The sequence below is a fragment of the Thunnus maccoyii genome, chromosome 1 (genome assembly GCF_910596095.1).
Source record: "Thunnus maccoyii chromosome 1, fThuMac1.1, whole genome shotgun sequence".
In the NCBI taxonomy this organism is placed as follows: Eukaryota; Metazoa; Chordata; class Actinopteri; order Scombriformes; family Scombridae; genus Thunnus; species Thunnus maccoyii.
Window position 1 is genome coordinate 11,539,486 of NC_056533.1, and position 14,979 is coordinate 11,554,464.

A 14,979-nucleotide genomic window follows, 5' to 3' on the forward strand; every position below is an offset into this window, starting at 1 on the left:
TTAACGAGTGGGGGCAAGTTCGGTCCAAATTACATTTGTCCAGAACCATGAGCCATCACATATGGCAACATTGTCTCAAATATCCCACGATTCCACGGGGCACAGTGTTTGGCTAAGTATGAGTCAGACATGAGGTCCAGCTGTGCAATGAGCCAAACAACAGACCTGACTGAAAAAAAGATTAAATCGATGATGAGACAGACAAACACACGGACATGCATGAAGGGAAGGTTACTAAAAACCAAACTGGGAGAGTTAAAGAGTGGTCTGGCTGAAGAGATCAGAGTTTTATTCATACAAACACTATATTTGTATTTATGTCAGCTTCACTATAGGCAATAATAAACACATTGGTTAAAGAAATGCTCTAGTGCCTTATTGTGTACATAAGTCAATAGATAAACATCTAGAAGCAAAGATAAAATACCCTGAGAATTGGCAGAAAAATAAATGCCTTTTTTTGAGTACAGTCAACTCTGGAAACAATAAGGAACTGTTTATTATTTAATTAACTTTAGACATGTGGCACCATTCTTCCCACTCATTTTCATCATTGTATACACTTACTGGTGCTAGTGGGCACTACAGTCATTTGTGTGTGCCAGAAATGGAATAGGGAGTTGGGTCTTTCTGCTAGTATGTCTGTAATAACAGCTTCTGTATATATTCAGGCTAATATATAAAGGTACCCTGCGGAGTTTACTTCTGAAGAAACAAAAGATCTGTTTACATCAGTGTTTCTCACCAACACATTGTGGGGGTCTTTGAGGTCTAACAAACATGTTGAGTGCATGTTCTTCTTTGCCAGGAATGTGTATTGCGTCACCCGTCTGTATGTGCATGAAACAAACAAAACGGGGGCCGACTTGAAAAAACATTGATCCATAGCAAAAACTACACAGCATACTTTTAAGCATGCAAACATTTGTGGTGGAGGAAGTAGTGTTTCCCCTAGGTTGAGTGGTTTGGCCTGGCGGGGGGGAGGTTGTTGATGGGTTATGGGTTTGGGGGGGTGGGGGGGATTAGCAGGCAAAGACACACATTTCCCCGTTTTCTATTTATCTGTTTAGCGTCTTCAGGTTAGGCTAACCCATTGTTGCTAACTTTGGAGCTAACCCCCTTCACTTTTCCAGTAGTTGGGGAAACAACAGACGTGACTTTTCTTGGTTTGAGAAGCTGCAGCATTTAATAACTGACACACTGTAGCCTGTACTGAACATTGACTTCCAGACTGACAACTCACTGCTAACCTTTTCTTCTGCTCAGCTCGCATCCACCGTTATTTTTCTGCTGCTCGCGCTCTCGCTTAACCACTCACTCACTTACGTACCGCCATATTCCTTAAAAGGAGTTACGCCACCTGCAGTTTCCCAGGCAATGGCACAGACGTTAACTCATGTTTCGAGACAACGCTGCTCAGCGGCTCCCAAACGCCATTGATTTGCAAATGAATGGATGTTTGGCATTATTTTTGACATTTAAAAAATTATTTTTTGGCCTGGCGGGGGTTCTCGTTGTATTATATTATGTTGTATTATGTACTATTATAGGGGAAACAGTGAGGAAGTGTTACTTTGTGTTTTGTCTCACAAATGTGTAAATGCACTGTTGCAACATTGAAACGTCTTCTAAAGCAGCGATATAGTTTCCCCATTTTTTTCTCTACATAAGATAAATTAATAAGATAAAGTGTGACAGCAACAATGAAACCAACAGACGCAATTATTTAAGACATTTTTATCTTTGTAATCGTTAGTAGAAATAAAAATACATATTCTATTTTCTCACAAATAATTCAGCCATACTTAAGTAGAACAACAGCAAGAAATAGTCCCACCACTTGATATTTTGGTCCTCATTCCCTGGGCATGGATGAGTGTTTACTACTCCAGAAAAGATGTTCCACACAGTCATCCCAACCTCTATTTTCATCCTGTTTTCCTTGTGAAGGTCATTGTTTGCTTTCCTCTCTCTGTATACATTATATTTCACAGTCTATTGCTTCATTCTCATCTAATGACTTGCAGGCTTCTCTGTCTGATTTGCCAGAAGTGAAAGCAGACATGACAGACTAAATGACTTCAATTCCACTCTGTAGTCGAACTACATACCCTCTGTGAAAAAAACACACATCAGATAAATAACAAATAGAGAAGCAGGGAAAACTATCAAGAAATACAATCATGATGCAATAAAGCTGCACAACAACAGTCTGACTAGTGAGAGGAAAAAAAACATGATTAAAGCTGTTTATGGAATCATAGTGGAAGTAGTTATTATTTTATTCTTGAATTGTGCTTTTATAATATTGTGTCCTCCAGTGCATTTTGTCTGGGACTGTACATGATCATAAAAATGTGTTTCTGTGCAGCTTTATCTCCTACAAATTACATTTAAATGCTACTATTTTAAATAGGCAAATTCCATTCGGGAGGAAACATAATGCCACAGATTATGTTTATTATGTTTTTCTTCACTACATCAGACAGAACATTCATATTCAGCATGTATCTGCAAAACCTTAACTGCTAATATTTCCTCTTGTTTTTTTATTCCTATGCTCTTAAGAAGGAGAGTAAATTTAGCAATGAAGCATTTACCCTTTGATATTATATTTAAACATTTTTAACCTCAGATAAAGAGAGTTCTGTTTAAATGCACAATGAAAACATGTGAGATAATAGAATTTATCAAATCCAATAACATCAAGCTATAGAGTTTTCAGTAATACCAGGCTATCTTCATTGTGTTTGATACTGTACCTTTAGCCAACATTGCCTCAGGGCTCATATTTGAAATGCTACAAATGCTGTAGCAACACAGGATAATTTAATAGGTTTCTGACTGCCAATCCCCAGGAGCCAACATGAGACAGGGAAAAAAGGCAGCTATTCTAATGTGTGCTTGGCTCTCTTCCTTGACTCGGCTGCAACTACCACTGATAGGAATGATGGTTTTTATATGTATCGCTTTCTGAGTGGCGGCAGATGTTCCGCATTCCCCAGCAGCGCTCCGTTCCGGGGGGAAATCAGGGAAAACTACGCACTATAAAATTAAACCACTGACACTTCACCGGCCCTGAAACCAAATAGGGCCCGCAGCATCAGCAAGCTGGAGCGAATCCATCATTTCTCATTTTTAGAGGGTTCCATCTGTGCTAACTTTCATTAACACTAGCTGTATCTGCAGTGAACTGCTTTATAATAGATAAACACTGCACTACTTATTCACCATTGTGTATGATATCACATGAAAACATACAAAGTGTATAGGATTAGAAATACCTTAATGGGTAAAAAGCTAGCAGTTTTCATTATAATAGTCTGTTTTCATAATGTACAAAGCAGTAATATGATCATGCTAACTGTGCCACAGTTAGTTAGACTCTGTCTTGCCAAAGAAATGATTGTGTTAAAAACCTGTGTTCCAGTTTGAATCAGATATTTCCGGCTCTGAATGCTACAGATGGATGAAATAATTTGCTGGATGATTTATTCAGTTTTATAATGAGCCCATGTCCCAGAAAACGATTTATTGCTCTTTATAACAGTGTCCAAAAAAACTTCTGCTTCACTTAGTTTTTTTTTTTTTTTTTTGGTGCTTCACAAAATGCCCCCTAAAAAAAAAATCCCATTTTGTTTTCTTTGTTCTTTGCCTTTTAACTTTTTGTTTAGTTTAAGAGATCTGGTGAATTTTAGCCTGAAATAGGTTGGAATGTCATTTGACTTATTGTATAATAAAAGCACTTTGTTAGCTCTTAATATTAGAAAAATTACAAACAACAAAATGAAATCAGAGGGAGAGACTGACAGGAAGTTTAGGATTAAAGCTAAATTACATGTTTGTTTGAAAGGTACCAGCTTGACTGAACTCGCTGAGCATTGCGACTCATTGCATCATTGCATGGTTTACATTATACTGGGTAAAATGGTAAAATATCACTTAGATGCACATTTCACATTTGATGCAAAAGTAAGTAACGCAAAGTTATTATGTTTGATTTTAGAGCTGCAATGATTAGTCAATTAATCAATAAGTTGCCAACTATTAAATTAATTGCCTATTTTGATAATTGATTAATCATTTTGAGTAACTTTTTTAGAAACAAAATATCCAAATTCTCTGATTGCAGGATCTGGTTTCTGTAGTCCTCTATTACAGTAAACGGAATATCTTTGGGTTGTGGACAAGACATTTGAAGATGTCACCTTGAGCTCTGAGAAACAGTGATTGATATTTTTCACCATTTTCTGACATTTTATGGACCAAACAACTAATCAATTAATTGAGAAAATGATCAACAGATCAATAGATATTGAAAATAATCATTAGTTGCGTCCATATTTAATTTTGTGCTGTAAGTCGATGCTTTTTTTAAAATTACAACAACCATATTGGGTCCATTTTGGTGTTTTTGAATCCTTTACATCATCATCTTTTAGCCTCCAAAGAGGCCTCCACCAGTGGCCAGTGACACCCAGTTGAACCTGGATAAGGGGATTAGACCTCAGGCATTATGGAAATAGTAAAGATCAAAAAAAAAGACCAGCAATGGTCAGACTGTTCATGCAGGTAGACTGGTGGAACAAAGCCTTTTTAATTACCCTTTTAATTGCCCCTTTAACAGTATGAATTAGCATTTTAATGATGGGTATGTAATTAGGGTGGAAAAGGCTACGAGAGCTGCAGGCTGCTAATAATGCCTCTCAGCTCAGAGATCACAGCAACAGGAGACAAGAGCAGCTGCACCTGAGCGCCGACACACACTGCACTACTCAGCCAACAATGAACAGATGCTTCATATACACACACAGACACAACAGGACTTCCTGCACACACACAGGTATCTCTATGGACGCATAAACATAAAGATTTAGGAGTCACTGGGGTGAACAATTGGTGGACATCCAGAAACAGAGAGAACACTACAGACATTTTCATATAAACACACACAAGCCAAATTTATCCAATAGGTTGGTTAAATCATTACACTGATCATTAAAACCATTAAACATTAAAGTGATTATATCATCAGTCACCACTGTGTACCGGAACACAGCCTGATGGTTTTCTTTGTTAAGATGGTGAAGACAGAAACAGTAACCATGTTAACAAATGTGCAAGCGCACATCTGCACATTGTACAGCTTTCGTGCACAGACACACACACTGTTCCAAGCATGCACGGTATCAGTGCAGCAGTCTCACAGAGCATAGCTTTGAGGACCTTGGCAATTACAACATTTACAACAGGCTCCCCTAACAGCTCGCATGTAGAGATTGAAGGATGGTAAAGGATGAGAGTAGTTTGGCTGAAGGCTTTCCAGCTAATTAAAAGACTAACGTAGCCTCCAAATGACCATTAGGATTCATTTGGCATGTACGCAAAAAAGGCAGAGATGTATATATCCCATCATGACATGGGAGCAAGATGAAAGCAGGCAACATCAAATAGGCTATTTCTATGTGCAAACCATTTGTTGTAACAGAAACCTTCACTTATGTTTACATGCCAAGCAAATCATTGAACTGTACATGCAACATCAAAGATGTTGTAGTAATAGTCTGCTCTAGAGGCATGTGCAGTTTTTTTTATCATATAAATATGAAACTTAAATAGGCCTAAAGGAGACACAATGCAGCCTGTAATTATGTGACATAATGACTCTATAGGAAAAACTACAGTGGCACATATGCCGTTATTATCCAGTAATGATATCTACAGTGTAATAATGAAAATCTGTAGTCATGTAGCTATTTAAAAGCTCATATATTAAGTATTCAAAGCATTCTTTTGTTTTGTGCATGATCAAATATAAATGTTCTCCCCCTCTTTGGCTGCAGTTTTGTGCTTTATGACAGTTGTTCAACAGCTTGTAGTATTTATGATTGGAGACTAATAGCATGCTACAACAATGAGATGTATTTTTACGAGCTGAAAAGAGATCAAACCTGACATGTAGCTTTTATTTTGTGAAACCTGTAATCAGTCTTTGCATTCAGTTTGAAACCTGCCCTTCTTCCGGCTAATCTTACTCTAATTGCAACTATCCTTTTTGCAGTCCACAAACTTGCTTCTGTTTTGCACCCACATGAAGATTATTTTGCCAGAGCTTAAAACAGAAATATCAAGGCAGGGCTAGAATGAACACAGGGCTGTCTTTGTGCAGTGTTGCTTCTGGGAGAGATAGAGTGGGTTTCTCAGTATGCTCTGGACAGCCGTCCTAATTATTTTTCCCAGAGATGAGGTCACATTCCTCATGGCCCAATCGTGGAGAGAGGATAGCTTGTTATTGACAATCTGCAGACAAACAAACATGCTGGCTAAAAGGCATCCATTCAGCATAAGTCCTTAGAGTCTGTGCCCTAGTCATAATAATCATATCCAAACAAACAAATGTAGAAAGAAAGGTAAACAATTTTTTTTTATTTTTTTTATTTTGACCATGAGAGTTTTATCTTTGAACAATAGAACAGATTTCTCTCTTTTCCCTCAAGGCATGCAGGACTATGGCATGATGACACAGCGGGCAATAACGCCATTAGTAGACTATTACTGTTATTTGATGCACGTTAAGCAACCTCTCTACAGATGGTTTAGTAATGTTCAGGGGTAATAGGCCTGTTGTCATGGTGAGCACTAAAGGCTCCAGCAAACTGTCGGGGAAAATTATTGTGATAATAAGCCTTTCTTATTCTAATGGATTTGTTTTTAGTGATGTTAAATGTTGAAGCAGCCAGAGGAAAAAAAAAACATGTGACACCAAACAGGCATACATACATCTTTGCTTTGATAACTTTAATATGATTGTTTTTATATATTTCTCTCAAATTGACATTTGTCGCCTGAAATGAACTGCTGCTAACAGATTTTATTAGCAGTAGCGAACTGGCTAATTAGCTCTAATTCTATGGATTGGTCAAAAGAAGGTCTCCAGCTGACTTTTAATGTTTCAAGCTGACTCTTTTTAAAATTAGACCCCTGCAAAAGGTACTTGGATATGCTCTTAATTGCTACATTCAGTACATGATAATATGCTACAAGACCAATGCTGAAGCTACATGTCCTAGGAAAAATAGTCCAAAATCCTCACCAGCTAATTCATGTAGGCCTAGAAGGCATGAAAATAAGGACATTACAGGACGTTATTCATCCTCACAAAACCCTGTTTTTATGCTCGCTAAAGAAAAACATACTTGGTCATGGTTTATTGTTCATATTTTCAAACAGTATGCTTCAGTTTTACAAGAGAAAAGGATTTGAGGACGAGGAGTAATAGATGAGTCTGGTAAATGAGATTGGCTGAAATGAAAACGTCCACAAACCAAATAAAGAGCAGAACAAAACTGCAATTTTTACTCAAAACATGCAAACTGCCTCAATGTGTGATGAAGTACAAATCATGACAGGCCTGCCGTGCCCACTTATAGTTGCTAAGCTATGATTGGACAGTTGACAGAGGGGTTTAGCGAACAGTCAAAAAGGCAAAGATTTTATACTACATTACACACTTTGCACTTGGCTTTGTTGGTGCTTTGGTTTTGAACTAAGTGAGCTCTATTGTAGTTAAAGCTAAGACATGCCACAATCTGTGTCATGTATTCACAAAGGTAATCTAATGAACAACACAACAGCACATATAATACACAATAATACCCTTCTAATGTAGATAACAGAGTCACATCTGAACCCATACTGGCCATACAGTGGTCACCATCCCACGTTTGCTTTTTTTCTTATCAAATTTGATATTTTACACAGCCCACTCGTCCGCCTTCATAATAGGAAGAGCTGATTCTGCTGAAGGTCACCCCGACATCCGAGCTGAATGAATGACATTTAGAGTACAATTTCCTATTTTTCACCATTTTCTTTGAAAGGCGTTACTCTACATCAACTCACCATGCACACATCCACATGCATACACATCCGCACACAACCATACAGAAGGCTTTTGCCTGCCACTAAGCTTCTGTATTTTACTGCAGTGAATTATACAGTAATGACGGCGGGTCCCAGAGCCACTCTCCTCATACTTTGGAACACAAGATACAGAAACACTCACTGTGACCTGGACTGGCTCCTTAAACATTTACCATTTCAAAAGGGATAGAGTAACGCATTATTGAAATTAAAACAAATTGTTACAATTGAAAAAACTTCAGTCCTTAGTTACACACTTAGACTACAACATAATGAATGATTTCAGTCAATATAATTCTAGAAATTACATGGAGGCTTTCTGCTGTAAGTAATTTTCAAACATTTATTGCTGGCACCTTTGCTCTTGTTGTTAAGAGGATGATATTTTTCTAACCCTGTTGCAAAAGGACATGTCTCTTTGTGCTCCCATCCAGGATAATCAAGTCATCCTTGTCCACATGCCTCCCTGTATCTCTCCTCCAGCGCCCTGACCTTTATCTCCAGCTAAATCTTATTTGCCTTCAGGACTTTATAGGGTTTTCCACTCATTCATAATCTATTTGCAGTGTCCTACAGACTTTTCATTGCTATGACATTTGACAAAAAACTTAATGGTAAGATATTTCAGGCCCTGTATTCATTTGCAGTTGACTTTGAGTGAATCTGCTTGGAAGCAGTGTGGAGATGGATTGTGAGCAGCTTTGCTCCAGGGACATTTTGCTCATAGTTCAAGGAGATTACCTTTTTGGATGTGTGCTCCATTAAGCAGCTCCTCAAGTCTTGAAAATACTCCAGTCCAAAAAAGACTTTGTGGAGTTGCTATTGTTTACTGTCCACTAAAAGGAGAATCTAATGGACTACATAAACTGATGATTCACCACTGGTGTTTCCTGTCTTTTTAAATGTCAGGTTTACTTTTTCGTTCCATCTTTCCCAGCAGAAAAGCAATGATGGAAAGGAACACAGAAACCAGAATTCAAATGTATACATAGGTATATAAAGCTAAATCTATACGTAGCCTGCTGTACATATGATGTCTTCTACTATCCACTGCTGTGGATAGTGTAGTGTGAGGTCATGTATTGTGCCAGTATACCAGTCCCCCAAGGATTTCGCAAAGTATTTTTGTGGTTATTGCGGCCAAAAATGCTTGATTTTGCAGCAACTTTTGTCAAAAATTGCAATACAATTTGCAATGTCTTGTGTTCTTTTTGCAGTAAAATTGCAAGAATTGGAAAAAATTGTAAGCAAAGGAAAATAATGCAATTTTGTTTTTAAACTACTACCAAGGAAGAGTCATATGTAATCACTTCCTGCGCACCGCAATGACATAAGTTATCACAATATGAGATGCAACAATTGGTCCAAATAACAAGCGGTCTGTTGATTTGGCCATTTCATGTGGAAAAGTGGAAAGCTCTTGCAAATATTGCAGAGATGTCTTGAATTTGCTTTAAACAAACAAAAGTCTCAATCCAGGCTTCTGAATTCAAGACTTCTTTATTACATGTGCGTGGGAAGCAATACATTAATGTCAGCTTCCAAGAATAAAACTTGTGTGACCTTTTCGCAACTCCTGTGTGACATCAGTTTCACTCCTTTCCCGTCTCACTTCCCCTTCTATAACAATCACTTCTTAGATTCAGGGTCATCATGTATATCATGTACCTCAAAATAACCTTTTTTCAATTCTCCTTTCATTACTGATGGGACTCTAATTTTGCTTACACAAGACACAGCAAGACATCTACTGAAGACAAAACAATGCGATTACAACATAAAAAGGTCATAGATCATAAAATTGGTGATTAAATGAGTTACTTCAGTTACATAGGTGTTTAACAAGCATGATGCATTGTCTAACAATTCTAATGTGCTGTATAGGTCAGTTGATTAGTAGATTTCCTCAACTGGTATACTGTATAAGCTGACACCTGACATTTGTCTTGAAACTGTCTCCAAATCATTGTTCTGTATCATTATTATAGTTGGTGGTTATGATAATTCTTATTTTTCAATTTTATGGATCTATACAGTAGATACACATTGATTAGATCTCTAACTAATTAATTGCTTGTTGAGCCCCATCCTACTTAAGTTACTGTTGTTGCGTCTGTCAAGTTCTCACGCCGCACATATGCAGTTTACCGTGATAATGGTGGCAGATGGCATTTGAAATAATTAGTAACAAAGCAAGCTTCTTGATCATTTTAAGTACAACTAGTCAATTATGGATTCCATAGTTGTCGGCTGAAATGACGACTGTTGCCGGCAGATTTTATCAGCTTTAGCCAGCTAGCGCCAATGCCAAAGCAAAAAAAGTCTCCTGCTGACTTTTGTGTTTGTTTCTGGATAATTCGTTTTAAAATGAAAATCATATGCATGTTGTTTACTGTTTACGTACATGATATAATGCTAAAAGACCAAGGCTACATGTCCCAGGTAAAAAGTAGAAATAAAGGAGCAGCATTCTTCACATAGCAGTGTGGAGCTAATTATACTGAATCCTAGCTATATTATAGTATTAAGAATAAACATGTAATTAACATGTATTTGTTCTAACATAACCCTTGAATGGTTTGAAAGCTTACTATAAAACATTTTAACAATTAGTACGGTGATTAGCTTTATGCTTTAATGTTGAAGAATAACCAATATGTTTAACATAACATGGAAACAGAACAGATTTGCTATTGTTAACATTACTCTCATTCTAATATTCCAGCACGTTGGCTCCCACACGAATGTTCCAGTCCTGAAAAGATATTTTTTCTAATGTAAGCTCTAACCCCACATAACAGTATAGTTAGCTAATAACATGTGGTGGCCTGTGCAAGTAACGCTAGTTACAACTGTAAGTAGTAATAGTAGCTGGACATGCTAATGTTTGCATCTTACATAAGAGCAGACGAACAAACTCCTTAATCCATACCTTACACTTTTACTCTTGTGTTTTTGGTTTTGGAAAGACAGTTACTGTAAATAAGACACCAGCCTCCAAACTCTTTAGATACTGAGTATTGCTCTTATTAGAGCCCAGTACAAACTATCTGCATGACAGGCCTGCCGTGCCTACTTATGGATGCTTTGCTATGATTGAATTATTGCTGTTTTGGGGCAAATTTAGCTAACGGTCAGTTGCTATTAGACTTTGCTGAACATTACTTCCTTTTTGTCTTTTGCCTGAAGAAGATGATTAATGCTGGAAAACAACTAAAGATGTATTTTGATTCCAGACATAAAGAAAACCACTAAACATTTCCTATAACTGCATCAAGTGACCAGCTTGCAGATATCCTCGAATCAAGAGAAGATGTCTTTGTACAAATTGGCCTGAAGTTGGAAAAAAAATGTCTTCCAGAAGTGTCAAAAAAACAAATTTCAAAGAGGTTAGTTCATTGAGAGAGCCTTTGTATTCAATCAAAAGTTTATGGTCCAGCACTCCAAAGGCTTTAGTGACACTTCAGGATCAGATGGTTGTGACAAAATTTGTCTCAATATCTGGTGATTTTTTTAAACCTCAAAATAAAGACAGCAGTGCTCCTCTAAACAATCAGAGATGTGTTCCTGCACAGCAATGTGAATAGGACGGTCTCTGTAGCCTGCAGTTGTGGTGGTGGTGTAGGGGGGGTAGGGTGGTCGGAATCAGTGACATTCTTCAAGGCCAGCGTAAGATTAAAGACCAAGGCTGTCGTGCCTCTGATCATATATTCACAAAAGATACCCTGTGAAGAACACATCTTTAAAGAGAGGCTGGCTGAAAATAAGACCACTACTTGTGAATATTTGTGGCAGCCCATTATACATATCATATAAATGGTCTATTACTGAGTAAGGAGATTACACCCCAGAGAGTTTTTTTTAGTTGCCCTTCTCATTTTCTGTTTGCCCTCTTTTTTGGCACAATCCTGTGAGCAGCTGCCTCCAGTGGCACGAGTTTGTCCTCTGTGATGTTTTATGTGTGGAAAAGTCATGGATCCTAGGTTTGGATTTAGCCGAGAGAGCTCTATCTCTCTTTTTGATCACACAGAATCACTCCAACGTTATAGCATTGTGGCATTGAGCTCAAAGAGCACTGATATAAAAAAAAAAATAATAAAAACTAACAGCCTTGGGCATAATGTGCAACCAGGAGCATTTATGCAGAAATGAAAAATGTCAATAGTGCTTCCTTCCATAATATTGCCTATTTCGCTGGCACATAACACTGGCCTGTGACTCATGAACATAAATTCAGTGCACACAGTACAGTAAACCGAATAATGATTAATATAACTTTCATCTTGGGTTTGCTTCACTTGGTGTGGCCTTGGGTACTTTAATAGTCATGGCACAGTGGAAAAATTTAATAGCTTGCTATTCTGCATGTCCTTCAAATAAAGTGTTTCCATAATGAATTCTCATTGGTAGATATATATATATATATATATATATATATATATATATATATATATACATACATACATATACTGCACCATAAGCTATGCCCTTTTTGTATCTTTCACAAGAGAGCTCATCAAAAAAAAACTCTGCCAGATCACAGGATTACAGTCGCTGAAAATGGACAGCAAATGGCTAAGCTGCTGAGAAGTATTAATACAATAATCAAGTGTTTCAGGTTGCTCTTAATTCAATTGTCTCTCTTAACATTTCCCGGCTATGTCAATCAACGTGCCTGCCTTGTCTTTAAAGCAACAGAGGAGTTATCCATTCCGGCACCATTAAAACATCAATGTCTCATTTCTGCTAAATGGCAGAGGAAAGATAATTGGCATGTGTGCATGCATATTAATTAACTGATAATGAGACGATAAGGCCCTCTCTCTATCTGCAGGTGTGGAACCACTAATCAATTGGCAGTGAAATGGGGTAAAAATGCGCTTTTATCCCCCTACTGAAATTAAAAACCTATTTAGTACCACGTTTTCCAACAAAGTGCTTTTCATTTATCTTCTCCAGCACATTATTCAATCACACTTTCCATTTGTATAATGGTAATATTTTCATGTAATTTCCCACTGCCTCTGAGATGGGTATTTTTGATATGGCTTTGTGAAATGGCTATTCCATTCCAGCTCCATTCACTAGCTGGTAATAAACTTACAACCTATATTTCAGATTAAATGTCTTCAGCAAATGGAGCCAGCCTCAGATGTCCCCTAGCAAAGTGGAAAGACCACTTCTGCTCCCTGGTGGCGACAGGGTGAACTGCTTCAGTGTTTGTCTGTGCCCCCTGGTGGCAAAGACTGGAAAGGGCTGGAGCATTACTGTAACCCACGTCTTGGCAGCGTTTCACTATTTGCCGTGTAAAGCACTCACTGTCTCTGACTGTCCAAAAGAACAGCAGTAGCAGTCTTCTGATATGCAGAGCATGTTACTGTATCTAGCTGGAGAGCTGCAAGGTACCCACAGCTGAAACATAAGCTGACTATCTTAAAGGGTTCCTGCTTTAGCCTGCAGCACAATTGGAAGCATTTGAAAGAGTGTGTTGTAACTATCAGCCCTGACCAGAGGTGTGAGCGCTTCAGAGGAGGAAGAGAGGAAAATGAACATATAGCAGCTGTGAAAGACAAACAAAGATGATGCAAAGTACGCCGCAGGGGGCTGTGCAGAGATCTAAATGAAGGCTAAAAAAGAATATAAAGCCAACACAGGTACACAGTATTTGAGTGATAAATTACTATCACAAAATAGTTTTATTAATATAAGAGCTGTATTTCTGGAGAAGGATGTGTAGTGTGTGTAGTGTGTGTGTGAATGGACACAGATGACACAGAGGTTGATGGACAGTAGTGCAGCATCGCCTCCTCCTGCTGACAGGCCCTCCTTCACCCTGGACAGGCCAATCTGTACACACACCGACACAGACACACAGAGCCCATCTCAGTCAGTGCTCAGCCCATTTGTCATGTCAAATAGCCTCAGAGAGACACGGCGGTCAAGTTATAGAGGTGATTGTATCAAAGTGACCCCAGTGCGATGGTCATAAATTGCTTGCTTTATGATGAGGTATCACAGCACAGTCAAAAGTTTGGACACGCTTTCTCAGTCAGGTAAATGGGGAAGGTGTGTCCAAACTTTTGACTGGTGCTGTATATCCTTGTTCTATTTATAACTGAGTGAGTGAAGGGACAGTCAACTGATGAGTAAAATAGGAAAAACATTTTTCATGCAGATGGTGAATAAAATTAGATATTTTATGAAACGTGAAATGATGAATAGTCTGTAGGTTATTTGACAAATGTCTTACTTTGAGTAGAGTTTAGGATGAGGTGTAAAGATGACACTCAGCTGGAACTGTCGGGTTTTTCATCTTTGTCTTTTTCTGTTATTCCATTGGTTTCCTCCGTAGACGCCTCCTTGGTTGAAGCGGCTGTCTTCGGCCTTTCCTCTGGCTTTTCAGAAGGGTCCACCACCGTGGTGCCCCGGCTCGTGTTGCAGCCCATGATTTAGCAAAATTTAACAGTCTACCGTGCCCTGTTCAGCTGAAGGGAGTCCAGAGGTGTGTAGAGTGTTAATACACTTTTCATAACCTTAAAACCTCCAGGACTTGTTGTGGGATCAGGTGCCTTTGTTCTCTATGGCAACCTTGAGACTTCCTGTTGCATTGAGTTTGGCTACCTGGCTGTGTGTTTGTCTCCCTGGTTTTATTTTACGGGCCTTTGTCTGCTGCTGTGCTGCCTTTTTGTAATTACCTGCCAAGCAACATTGGTTGACAATTAACTCAGTAGTGTGCCAATACATGGTTACTGATAAACACCAAGGGGGATTGTGTGTGAATCACAGGGCAGCCATGGTTACCAATTTTTTCACAATGGTAAGTAATGTGTTGGGAGTTTCTGTTCACACAGTACAGCCAGAGGAATTTATGAATTTTATTTATCATCAGTCAGCTCGTGTCAGAGCAAATTCTTGTTTACGAGTCTAATAGTATCTTAAGATACAAAAGAAAAACTGTAGATAGTTTGATAGATACACAGCTTTGTGAATTCAATAGAATCCAAGCCACCTTTGCTGGTAATGTCTGATATTCTAAGAGAATATATAGCATGATAT